General features: G+C 35.2%; 1 protein-coding gene and 1 long non-coding RNA gene across 2 annotated transcripts in view; both read left to right on the forward strand.

Moving 5' to 3' along the window:
• ntrk2a (neurotrophic tyrosine kinase, receptor, type 2a) overlaps positions 1 to 14,490 on the forward strand; it is a 46,568-nt gene that overhangs the window by 15,552 nt on the left and 16,526 nt on the right. The gene's annotated exons all lie outside the window — the stretch shown is intronic.
• On the forward strand, positions 2,824 to 6,091 carry LOC132853766 (uncharacterized). Its single transcript, XR_009649196.1, has 2 exons — positions 2,824 to 3,949; positions 4,308 to 6,091. It is a non-coding gene; the product is annotated as an uncharacterized LOC132853766 (long non-coding RNA).

The following is a 14,490-nucleotide window of genomic DNA, read 5'->3' on the forward strand; positions in this document are numbered from 1 at the left end:
GTCATAGAAACAAGCGTCATCGCTTGCACTCGAAAAATGATTCATTCCCACAAAGTATGAATCACAGACTGCAGGGTGCACAGATGTCCAGCGGAGTTCGTAGAAAGAAATCATTCTCATACATTCTCATACGCTTAAAGTAGCTTTGAACGCTATGGACTGAAATGATATAGAGTTCAGTTTGGGTCAAATTTATTTACATAACACTGTTGAAAGAAAAAGAGTTTTTTAATACTTATGTAAAAAAATGATAAATAAATAATTTGGTGAGCATTACATAAGTGTTCTTTATTGGCTGGAAGATACTGAAGGATGCAGATGGATGAAAATTTCAGTAACACTTTCAACAATTTTAATTTTGCTCATGCAGATACAATTTGTTGGGCTTTTTTTTTTAATACATTTTTTTCTAAATATTAACAATTCATTTTTATTCTACAGCCATTTTTCAGTTATATTTAGATTTAGAGTACAACATTTACGTGTTCATACTGTAATATGAGAATCAGTTCATCAGTTTCATTTCATTCGGTCAGTTTAACAACACTTCAGTGAATCGGTTCACCTGATTCACAAATTTTACCCCATCTTTAGTTATTCAGTTCAGGCGATTCACCCAATTTAACAAGTCTTCAGTGACTCGATTCATCTGATTCACAAAATTTATCTTTAATCTTTTGTCTTTAGATCTTTAATCTTTAGTTAATCTGTTCAAGCAGTTCACTCAGTTTAGCAAAGCTTCACTGAATCGTTTCACTGATTCACAAATTGTAACCAGTCTTTAATTGTTTCATACAATTCACTAAGTTTAACAATTTCAGATTACCTGATTCATTCAGTTTAACAAATATTCAATTGAAATCTTTTGACATAAATTGTAGAGTTTGCAGTTCAGCTGATTTATTCAGTTTACTACCAATCAATGAATTCCTTCACCTGATTCTTATTAAAAACTCTGAATCATTCACATAATCCCCACATGCTACACGTGTCCAGTTCCCAGCATGTTTGTTCATAACAGAAGATTTGGTAAACTGAAGGAATTTTAAACTCACAACCATGTAATCCTGTTAACCCTGATGCTGCCTAGAGACAGGCTTTGTATGTTTTGGTATCCATGCTTTCTTTGCGCTTGTTGTGATTCATTTTGCAAAAAAAAAGAAAAAAAAAGTAACGCTTACACTTCGTCTGCACGGTGTAAGAAACCATGTGTGAAAGCTCAGAAGGAAAAAACATGTCTGCAACATTATGGAGACTTGAACCTTTGCTCAGATCGGTATTGAGATAAGGAATCCTTTGTGGATGGATGTAGTCATTTTAATATCTACCTATTTGCAGCTCATTCTCACATAGCACTCTCTCTCTCTGTCTCTCTCACAAGCTCGTCTATCAAGTTCACTTTGGACTCAAAGGAATACTGTTAGTCAGAATGCACTTCGGAGACTCCATGTAGGCTTATAAAACATTTTCCAGGCCATAAGCACCTGTAAAAGCATTTCTGTCTGACTTTAGTCCAACACAAGCTACAGCACGGTGTACAGTGATACAGTGATACAGTGGAGTGTTAACCCGAGTCCAACCTTCACTTTGTGACTTTAAACCGGTGTAAACCGGTTGCCATAACAATTTTGCTCTTATCAACATACAGTTACATGATAAATTTAGTTTATTAAAAGAACCATAATGGTTCGATCGCTATATAGCACAATATCACTGTACTGAATAATCGTATTTGCAGATATTTCCATAGTAAAATCTTGTATGGAATCAACAAGTGCCTGGTTAGAACTCTCTTCGTAACCTTAAGCAAGATATAAAGGGTTTCAAGCATCTGAAAGAGCATTCCAGCATTTTCACTTCACATAGGTTTTGCTAAAGCGGGATTTGATTATAGACATAAATAATTTAATAACAAAATTCCTAGTCATTGAAAGCTAGCCAATCAGCAGTCAGTATTTTACAAATTGGTCAGCATAAATACACAGATTTACAGTTATACAATTAATTAAATGTATACAATTTTGCAGATTTGCACATATACATTTTAACATTCTGACTTTTTAAATTAAAATTTTAACACTCAGATTTGCACAGACATTTTAAATTTTAATTTTAACAGTTTGTGGATACTAAATAAAGTTTCTTTCTTTCTATCTATCTATCTATCTATCTATCTATCTATCTATCTATCTATCTATCTATCTATCTATCTATCTATCTATCTATCTAACTCAATTCAATTCAAGTTTATTTGTATAGCGCTTATTACAATTGACATTGTCTCAAAGCAGCTTTACAGAACATAAACATAGAACAAAAGGTTAATATAAAGAATAATATAAAGATTAATAGAAGACAAGATTAGTATTAGATTAATATTAATATTATCTATCTATCTATCTATCTATCTATCTATCTATCTATCTATCTATCTATCTATCTATCTATCTATCTAAAGTGAACTGTATAATAATTTATCTCAACCTCATCATACCATCACAACACTAATCTGCACACTATATAACTTCATATAGAACATTAAAGAGCCACTGCATCATTTAGCATTGTTTGTTTAGTGTTAACGAAGCAGACGTCTTCTTTATATGACCCTTTGTTCTTACTGTAGGTAAAAACTTCGTAAATAATACGGAAGGATCCGATTGATGGACAGTGCAAACATTTCAACACTTGAATAACTTTTAAAGTTATAATGTTATGTCCGAATCTTTGACAGTTTGATTTTGTTTCAAAACACATAAGCGGTGGGGGGAGTGTGGATGTGTGGAGCATTTCTTTTTTTTTTTTAAATTAAATTCAATTGAATTCAAATTTATTTGTATAGCGCTAAAATTTTTTACAATTGACCATGTCTCAAAGCAGCTTTACAGAACATTTTTTCCTGAAGATTCTGAATCTTGTGGCCAGAAAATTGTACGAAAGTTTCAATATGTAAGGAGAATTACAGATATTTAGCAAAATGTAACTTCAATCCATCTATTTACACTGATGCTCAACTTATGTAAGGTCGCCAGGGAACCTGGGGCTTATCCCAAGAGACTCGGGGCACAAGGCATGGGACATGATGGACAGGGTCCAAACACATCTCAGGGCACAATCACATACACTAGAGATCATTTAGAGATGCCAGTCAGTATACAACCTGCATGTCTTCTGACTGGAGGAGGAAACCCTGATACTCCACATACACCGGGAGAAGGTGGGAATCGAACACCAAACCCTGGAGAGTTTTATTTACAAAAAAACTCCTCTTTCTACATGGTTCCTGTTTCTTTGTAAAAACACACATCCTGGGACACACGGCTCCTAGTTTGGCAACACTGTCACATTCCTTTTTAATCCTATTTATCCTTAATCAACCTACGAACAATTTTGGAAGACATTTTGTTAAAATGTGTTAGTTGGAGACTGACTGTATATCAAACAGAAAGCTACAGGGTACAAGATGAATAGGGGATTTCGTTCCGTGACCCGTGTTCGAATGGCTTCAAACTTGGATAGACATCATTTTCCACCAGCGAGCTCGCTCACGTCTCCTCCAGGTTTGCGGCTCAGGTTTACACCTTCTGGATTTTGGCACTCTTTATCTCCATCCACTTTCAGCACTTCCTGATCTAATGTAGCTGCATTATAATATTACTTATCCTCTATTATTTTCTCTTCGACTCGGCTTTCGGGAGGTCGGAGTTCTCTGAAAGTTTGACGTGAACTGCAAAAGTTTTCACCCCCTTTTCCGTCTTCCTCCGACTCAGACTATACGTCTTAACTAACTCTTAATTTTTCCTTTCCTTTGTTGCTTTGCATTTTTTTAAATTAGTTTTCTATTTTTTTTCCCATTATTATTTCAATGCCGTCTAATTAAACACGTGTACCTGTTTCCCACATTCAAATCATTCAAATGTTCCTGAAGAAGAAACAGGATTAAAAAGTGGTCAGTGAAAGTTGTTATTAAGCATCGACATGATTTTAAGTTTAAAAAAAAAAAATAACTACATGTTTGCGTACTTTTTACATAACAATCATACTTTTTGTGTAACATTCATTAACACTTTAACACAAGAACAGCCTTATATTTTGGGGGTCAAATAAAAGATGATTAAATTTCCACACATTTATGTTTGTCATTATTATTATTATTATTATTATTATTATTATTATTATTATTATTATTGATGTATTTCTGCCTATGATTTCTATCTTGTGTTGCATCCCTTTTATATGTATTTATTTATGTGGTTTTTTTAACGTTATGTTAAGTCATGTCTTGTGTTGCTTAATTTTTTTTATAGGTTTTGTTTTATTTCATAACGTTCCAGTGGAAGTGGTGAGCCGATAAGAGTGGTGCAAACTGGACTGAACTGTCAAAATGGACCATTCTGGGACAGAAAACACACACACACACACACACACACACACACACACACAGCTCATGGCTTTTCCCAGCTGCTACTGACCGAACCAAGCTGTGCAGCCAATCAGCAACCAGCATAAAGCTACTTACTCCATTTTTTTTGTGCTAGAAGACCCTCCTATGCACCATATCGTCTACAACTGGCTGTAGCTGCCCAGCGCAAAGGGCAAAACTATTTTGTTGGTAATGGAATTTATGTCAGGGGATAAATGGAGCTGTGACGCTCTAATGCAGGATGAGACTCGCGGAGGGAGCAAGAGATAGTGGCATAGTTTTTAATGGACACCCTCATAAATGAATCATCACATGTGTGCCTTGCCTTTTTTATTCTCCCTGTACACTCACACTCACACAAACACTTAACACATCTGGCAAGCCGGCACCCCATTTAAATAGAAATGCAATATAATATCTTTTTTATTTTTTTTAATTTGTGCTGTAAATAACAGTTTGTGTTGGTTGGGTTTCTTAGATTACTCTAACCGCTAGATTTCAGTGTACGGAGCCATGTATCACTCAGTTCACGACCAAACTAAAACATTGTAAAATCTATTTCACGTAGGTGTTTTTTACTTTGACAAAAAGAAAAAAGAAGACAATTTTCATCTACAGTATATGCATGAATGTTATTGGTGCAGTTACTTTCATTCACTCATCCTTAGGAACTGCCTGGTCAGAGCTGCTGTGGTTTTAGTGAGGTTTGTTTATATTCAAGGAAATAGAAACTATATACAGTAGAAGCCTTTATTTTGTTTTCACATATCCATTACAGCACAGTGAATTTCTTTCTTTGCATATCACAACTTTTGGAGGTTGGGGTCAGAATACAGGGTCAGCGGTCCTGGAACAGTAAGAGGTAAAGACCTTGATCAAGGGTCCAACAGTGGCAGCTTGGCAGTGCTGGGGCTTGAACCCTGATCCTACAATCAACAAGGCATGGATGCTTGCCCATTTTAAGAAAGGCCACTTTACTCACACTTAATTAACATAGAAAATATTACAGGTGCAAAGACAACTAAAACGGAACGAGTGGGATTGAAAAAAAAACTCCCAGGATTAGGCCACGCCCACTCCGGGTTCAAATCTGAATAGAGATATATTAGAGCACTAGACTAAGACTGAGGGTAGATAGATCACTAACACTCAACACTGAATAACGCAATAAAATCTCAAAAACCAAACTGGCACAAACCGTCATTTCTACAACACAAACTGAATGTGATTTTTAATTTTTTTTCTTATAAGGAATGGGTCAACTTCACACTGGTACTAGAAGAGTGAAATATAAAGTACAGAGTTTATTATACACACACAAACTACACTCATGTCTTTAATCTGACTCTGTTCTACTTTTCTATCTGTCTTTAAAAGTAATGTATACTGTATGTTGTTAGTTTTGGTAGAACGTTATGAGTCTGAGACACGAGTGTGATGTGATTCTGACGCTTCTGTATTCAGGCTCATGGATTAGACCCCGAGTTCTAGCTACGTGCACGTAAGCACCGCTTCATAATCCACTTCTGTTCATTCAGAGCAGCCTTATGGCTCTTTTCTTTTTTTTTTGTATGATATCTTAGAAGTCTTGCTGGAATGGTATGTGATGTACCAAGTAAGTAAAAGATTTTTATCACTCGTGAAAATACAAAATTTGAATGTATCTGATACATTTTTGTTTGTTTGTTTGTTTTTTGGTCAGTGTCTTCTTTAAAAGTATAAATCTTTCTAGATATTGTTGTTTGTTTTTTGGTCTCTTTTAAAAAAAAATCTCAACTATTTAAAAATCTGTTGAGACTTAAAAAAGTATTATTATTATTATTATTATTATTATTATTATTATTATTATTATTATTATTATTATTATTATTATTATTATTATTTTGGTAAATGTCTCATTTAAAACCACAAATTTATCTTTTTTTTTCTTCCTTTTTTCCCACTTTTTTGTCCCTGAAAACTCCAAATTTGACAAAATGATTATTTTTATTTATTTTTTTTTGTTTTGGACAAATTTTTTAAAAATTTCACGACTGAAATGTAGATTATATCTGAAATATGCACAAAAGCCGCCGTGAAATCCTTCTTGTGGTGAAGTCTGACGTTTATCTTTAATACTTACATACATGCAATATCAGAGGGACACAAAATGGCCCCTTATCATAAACTGTCACGATCGATTTATTGTGCTGTTATGGCAATTTTTTTTATTTTTATTTTTTCCCCACTACATAGAATCCGTTCACTTTGGTAATTATTTGAAGCATGGAAATGACTATTTAAACTTTTTAAACATGCAAGACTTATGGAAAAAGGTAAGATTTAAATGTTTAATAAAACATGAATCTGTGATGCAGATTGAATTGTAACACACACTGACAGCCTTGGATTATTTTATTTAGTTTATTTATTTTTATTATTTATGTATTTATTTATTTATACATTTTTTTGAGAACTGAAATTTGGTTAGATGTGAATTTTCCAGAACGTTCTCTCTATGTCCCATGTCTCACTGTGGAGGTGGAAGAATTTTCCCTTTCTCTTATTTTACATCATGCCAAGACACATAGACACACACACACACACACACACACACACACACACACACACACACACACACGCACACACTACTTCTAAATCCCTGGGTGTTCCAGTTCCTTGGCTTTCTCTTTCCTCTAAAGAACAAAAAGTCTGCCTTTTTAGTTTCCACTGCACAGGAACATGTACATACACACACACACACACACACACATACACACACACACACACACACACACACACACACACATATACACATCTGCCTTGTTTCTAGTTGCTCTATAATTGAATGAAAGTGTGTTTGTGTGTGTGTGTGTGTGGTGGGGGGGTTTGATGATGATGATGATGATGATAAGGGAAGGTTAACATGACAGTGCATATATCTTCATTTCTCTGCTTTCTAAAGCGAGAGCTCAGACAAACATGGCTGAAGATGTGGAAGGTTTCTATGGTGTGGAAATTTGGGAGAGCAACAATCTGAGGAATGTTTAGTCAGACTGTGGCTGTGAAGCCGTGAGGAACATCTGAATGAACGCTTGTTCTACTGCCGTCACACTTCTACTGCTCTTCTGCTCACAATCTTTTCCTGACCTTCATCGTTTCTAAGATTCTAAGAATTGCTGAGAATATAAATACAAAAGAATTGCACTTTCTCCCATTTACTACATTTACACCTTCTCACTTGTCTTTACTTTTTTTTTTCTTTTAAACCTCTTCCACTTCAACACTAATCTCTCTTCATCTCTCTCAGCTTTTCACTCGTGTTCCACTGAACTATGACCTCTCACCTCTGTCCTGAGTGGAGCTGAGCAGGGCAGTAAATACACAGCAGTGTAGGGGCTGAGTGATGGGTGTGGGAAAAAGGAAGAGAGAAAGAAAGAAAGAAAGAAAGAGAGAAAGAAAGAAAGAAAGAGAGAAAAAGAAAGAGAAAGAAAGAAAGACAAAAAGAAAGAAAGAAAGAAAGACTGATAGGTCACCTCAGAGCAAATTCTGGAACAATCCTCTTCTTGTGTAACTTTAGAAATCTTTATGTAAGGATTTGGTCACAGCATTGTGAATCGTTTCGCTTTCTCTCGCTTCTGCAGAGAACAAATATGCACCAATTTCTTTTCTTTTTAACATCATCTTTAATATCTGAGTATCAGATGAAAGACAGATTATTGTTCAACTTTTCAAATGTAGTCTTTTTTAATGTATTTTTTAATGTATTGTAGAGTTTGTGCAATTAAACTGGACAAAAAACAACAAGGCGCTGGGGCAGTCGCCGGGGCAGTCACCGAGGCAATCACTGGGGCAGTCTCTGGGGCAGATCCACCTTGATTTTGTAGAGATTATTTTGTGATTATTCCCAAAAATGCTTGATTTTGCTGCAAATTTCAACATTTGTGTTGCAAATTTGATTAGTCTGTTTTTGTTTTTGTTTTTTTTTTGCAAAAAATCTGAATTAGTTAATTTTGTATAGCATTCTTCTTTTAAACTCATATCAGTGAAAACACACAATCAGACCTCACAGGATTTTGCAATTTTGTGACTGTAGAAATTGACACAAAACACACAAAAAAAAACCAAAAAGACACCACACACCAAAGGCAAATTTTGACTAAAGCTGCAGCAAAATCAAGCATTTTTTGGCTGCAACAATTACAAAAAACTCCACAAAATGCACATTTTTTGATGACGCATGAAGTGTCTCTGCCCAAGTCTGCAGAAAATTTGGGATAATTTGATTAAAAGATAATATATTAGGCTGGGTGCATTAATATAAACTCTAACCTGCTGTTAAAGAAAATGAATCAACACCTTCTGGCCAATCAGATTTGAGAATTCAGCAACATTGTGTTGTTAATGCCTCTGACATGCAGCCTGTTATCAGATTTATATGTCGGCTTGAGATGAATGGACAGAGCTCTTCTCCCTGATTCGGTCCTCCTTGTTTATTCAGTAGAAAATGGAAGCCGTTCTTCTTGTCACTGCAGAAACTGAGAGATGTTTTTAAAAGGAATAGCAGCCAGGCATTAAAATATTGGCGCTATTTTTGGGAACATAATATTCGCTCTGTCGTGTACTGACCTGGCAGCAGCTGGAGCACAGGGTTTAGTGAGGGTATTGCTCTGTAACCGAAATCCAATCCGGAAGACAGGTCGCCCGCTTCCCCCCTACACACACACACACACACACACACACACTACCTCCCCATCTCTTGTCTCCAGTCATTTCTCATTCCTCCCATCTGATCCATCCCTCTCTCATTCTTCCCTCATTAGCTACTCCGATCAATAGATCACTTCCTCTCAGCTTGCTCAAAGAAAACAAGAGTTTAAAAGTTGACGGTGGTCGGGTTTCCTTACCGGATACGCATTCACACACACACACACACACACACACACACACACACACACATACTGTACTATCTCTCTCCTTTCTTTCAATAAAGTTTATCTTTGTCTATAAACTTTATTATTATCTAACTATCTATAACAAGAGCTCTGACAGGATGTTTGTATGCAAATAGGTTTTCGTTTCCATAGTAACAACTAAATCCCAGAGACAGTGTACGGCAGATGCTCCAAATCATCATAAAGCTTAAGAATACAAATAATTTAAAAAAAATCTTTAGAGAAGTGTTGTTATTTATTGTTGAGATATAATCAGTGAAGCTCTGTTAAGAGACTTTAAGAGTTGACAGTTAGTTTTCCACCACAGATCACTGACAAACAACTGAGGTATAAAAACACAACAACACTTCAGGGCCTGTATTTATAAAGAGTATAAGAATGATCTCAGAGAGCTCTTAATTTAGCTTAAAAATGTCTAACTAGGAATCTTATCTTAAGAGTGATTCAGGACCAATCACAGAGCAAATCTGATAAAGAAAATACAGCAACATTTATCTTTGAGAGGAGGCGGAGCTTAACCCTTTACTAGGTATGACACATTCTTTTGAAGACTGTGATTGGTTGTCTAATAAAAAAATAAGAGCGCTTTTAGTGTAATGTAATATAAATGTAATAAATGTAATGTAAGTGTAAACATCTCCGACACAGCGCAGAAACGCCATAGAGGCAAATTATATAGAGGCATTTCAGCTCTGTATCGGAGATGTTAGTGTGTCTCTAAATGTCATAGCAGCAGAATTATCATTTCTGCACTGTGTCTGAGATGTTATCTCTAATGTGATTGGTCACAAAAATAATCCCAACATGATCTAATCTATATCATCTTATTAACTCACTGTCATTATTAAATATTGTATGCAATACATTTTTTCTCCCTCTTCACCTTTCAAACATTCTTTGACTTTATGAGCTCTTTTAAAGGTTAAGATGCTTTATGAATAGCTTTTACCTTTACTAGGAGCGTCTCTTTAATTTTAAGGGGAAATGCCCACATTTCTAAACATTTTCTTAGAATTTTATCACTAGGAGAAACTCTTTGCACTAAGAATTTTCATGAATCCGAGCCCTGGGCTGCAGTTTATTGGAAAATAATCAATGGCCAAAGGGACAAAAGATGAACCCTAGTGAGTACCATGGATGTGACAGGTTTAATGCCATTTCCTCCTTGAATGTGGTCACAGACATTACCATATATGGAGAGGTTGATCTTGAACCTTAACCCTTCACCTGCAACAAATAATCATCCAGCAAAATTAGTTCAAATGTGCTAATACAGGGCTACCATGTGTCACTTGACTCAATAGATCCTAACATGGCATCATTAATCATCAGAGCCCCCTTATGTTTAATTAGCTCCTGAACTCGGAGTGAATCAATGCGACACGCTGACCTCCGTTCAGCCTCAGGATCCCAGGCTGTGTGTTAGGTCGTGACCTTTGCTCACCCGTTAAACACTTCATCTGTCTCCTTTTCTCGTTCACTTGTGTAGTAGACTAAAGTCTGACCACTTACAGCTAAACTGCGTTTGCAATGATTATCAATGCAGACAAAAACCCATACCACATGTCCGACTGTGACTGTGTGTGTGTCATACAGAGATCTTTTCCCTGGTGACGTGGGGTTTTAGACATGGGGTAAAAGTACGTTGAGTCGATTTACAATGTCTAGCGTTGGATTTTTTTGCCCTGAAATTCTAGAGGTCTTTGATGAGTCAATGATGATATTATTAAAGTATAATAAAGAGGCAGTGAGAGCTCAGGGGTTAAATTCTGGTTAGTTTCAATCCCATGGCTACAGGCTCTATTTTTAAGGCATGTGTCATAACCTTTACCTGCTCGACTCTGTGCTTTGGTTGAATTCTACCTGAGTCGCTATGAAAAAAGCAACGTTATCCAAAGCAACTTACATTTATCTCAATTTTATACAGCTGAGTAACTGAGGGTAAATTAATCCTTGATCAGGGGTCCAGTGGTGGCAACTTGGTGGCCCTGGGATTCAAACTCACAACCATTCGATCAGTAGGCGGGAAGGAGTGATCGGATGGTTGTGAGTTTGAATCCCAAAGCCACCAAGCTGCCACCACTGGACCCGTGATCAAGGATTAATTTACCCTCAATTACTCAGCTGTATAAAAGTGAGATACAGGATTAATTAACCCTCCTTATGAGAAGGAGTCCTGATATTAAAAGCAGGGGAACAAACAAAGAGCTGAACAAAATATCTTTGATGGTCATGAGCCACAGAGGAAATGATATCTTTAAAACACAATTTCTTCTTTTTCACATTTTGATTTAAAATGCTAGAACTTGTTTGACCGGTCGATCAGAGTCGATGCAAAAGAGAAACATATTTAAGATTATTAAGCATTTAAAAGATTTCACATGGCTAGCCGTATGTTTTATTGTTTTCAGTTCTTTTTTGCTAGCTATGTAGCTTGTTGTGATTTTATATTCAGCCTGTTTGATGTTAAGCCTGTTTTTTTGGGGGAACAATAGTACTTTAAAACCTAAGAGACAGATTTATAGATGGACTCTTCATGATGTAGTGGAGACTATCAAAGTGGTTTGTGAAGAATATCTAGTGTTATTAGTTAGCATCCACCACAAAGCTATTATTGTATCATTGGTCGTTTTTCGTACACATTTTGGCAGACATTTACAAATTCCAGTTAAGTAAATGTGAAAAATCCCTAATGATCTCCTTGCTGTTCTTTCCAGCTATTTTCTTTCACCTCATCATGTCCTTTTTTTAAAGCTTAACCACCATTTTCTTTCCACTCTCCACTGAATCCTGAACCCTATGTCCTCCAAACAGGGAGCACTTCTGCATTTTTTTTTATTGTTTATCATTTATCAAACTCTGGGGGTAATAATGACTTTATTTAATGAGTTTGCTTTTGGACTTGCACCAGCTTTTCAGATCAATGACCAAACATTCAAACATTCACTGACAAAATGAATCATATCTGTCTGGACAAAGCTTACAATATATAGATTCGGTAGGCTACAGAGAGATATATACTGTATGAATATAATATATATGAGAGATATACTTTATCTCTCATATATATTTTATGCAAGCCACGAGGCATAAAAATGCACACAATGCTCATTCCTCATGACATCACTTTTAATTCTGAAAGTAATTCATAAATTGATACTTGTTTTTTTCCCAGGAAAGGAAAACATATCACACCAAAGTGTACAGAAGAGTCTATTTATGCAAGAGCGCAGTTACATGGAATATTGCTACAGTTTTGCTTCATCCATAAGTAATCTGACTTGATGTTTTCTTTATGTAACAGTTCCATAAACAAGAAATTAATATCGAGTAACCGATATTTTGGACAAAATTGATTTGTACCTTCTCATAGGTGTTCTAGATGTTTCTGCTAAATCTGGCATCCCTTTTTCCTGACAAGCATGAAAAATGGATCGTTTGCCATGTCTGCTGGTGATGTCGTTTACATAAGTAGTAGTAAGTAGTAAGTGTTTTGAGCTTAGAATTGGAATTTTACGAGTTAGGATGTGGAAGTTTATGAGCTAGGAAGTTCACTTCATCATGTCCTTTTTTTAAAGCTTAACCACCATTTTCTTTCCACTCTCCACTGAATCCTGAACCCTATGTCCTCCAAACAGGGAGCACTGCTGCATTTTTTTTTATTGTTTATCATTTATCAAACTCTGGGGGTGATAATGACTTTATTTAATGAGTTTGCTTTTCGACTTGCACCAGTTTTTCAGATCAATGACCAAACATTCAAATACTTTTCTTCTCTTGTATATTTCCCTTTGAGTGTAAAGTCCTGATATGATATCTTTCTTTGACAGATTGTGTCTTGTGCATAATGTACTTTAGTGGACTTTCATTCATAGCCAAACCTTGTGCCAAAGTGCCCCAGTCATTTGCTTTATTCATTCTCATAGCAATACAGAAACAAGTCCAACATGTGCAATTTCAGCTAGTTTTGTGAAAGAATTATACTTCTTTTCTGTAAACATTTACTAAAATTGAGACATGTAAAACAATTGACTCAAAAGACTAATAACAGCAAAAAAATACTAATACACTTTTCTTTTTAGCCATAAGGAATGATAGCTAATTAGCTAAATTAGCTTGCTAATATCTGAACAATTTTGGGTAGACTAAGTTACATCAAAACAATTGTTTTTCAAAACAATTCAATGACAAAATGAATCATATCTGTCTGGGCAAAGCTTACATTATTTAATTCTAAAAGTAATTCATAAATTGATACTTGTTTTTTCACAGGAAAGGAAAACATATCACACCAAAATGTACAGAGAAGAGTCTATTTATGCAAGAGCGCAGTTACACGGAATATTGCTACAGTTTTGCTTCATCCATAAGTAATCTGACCTGATGTTTCCTTTATGTAAAAGTTCCATAAACAAGAAATTAATATCGAGTAACCGATATTTTGGACAAAATATAGCCAAGCTTACATTGATTTGTACCTTCTCATAGGTGTTCTAGATGTTTCTGCTAAATCTGGCATCCCTTTTTCCTGACAAGATTTCATATATTTATACCTAAAAGTTACTCATACTCATGAAAAATGGATCGTTTGCCATGTCTGCTGGTGATGTCGTCGACATAAGTAGAAGTAAACAGTAAGTGTTTCGAGCTTAGAATTGGAATTTTACGAGCTCGTATGTGGAATTTTATGAGCTAGGAATTGAAAATTTTTATGCCCAGAACTAACTTTTAAATGTATAAATACAGTGTAAACAGTGTTTTTGGAATTAAGCAATTTTGTAAGTTGTGTCTTAAACAATGAATAAACTTTTTTGTTCAAATTTAAATTTAAAATTTCAATTTTCAAATTTTGAAGTGACAGAAAATTTTGATTGAGACTACTCACTAGATCCATGTTTGTTTTTTTTTTAACCAAATGTATTTCTGAATAAATACAGAATATCACATTTAATGTAACAGTTGCACATTTTTGTTATATATACTAACATTTGGAGCATTTTGTTTCAGGAATTAAAAAAGAACAGACATAGTACATATGTTAATGGGTTAATAATATCAGACTAACCAGGAAGGCTTTGGCCATGATTTCTTTGGAAATGTGATCCGTGCCATTTACTCCATCATCCCTGCCAA

Source organism: Tachysurus vachellii, chromosome 11 (genome assembly GCF_030014155.1).
Source record: "Tachysurus vachellii isolate PV-2020 chromosome 11, HZAU_Pvac_v1, whole genome shotgun sequence".
In the NCBI taxonomy this organism is placed as follows: Eukaryota; Metazoa; Chordata; class Actinopteri; order Siluriformes; family Bagridae; genus Tachysurus; species Tachysurus vachellii.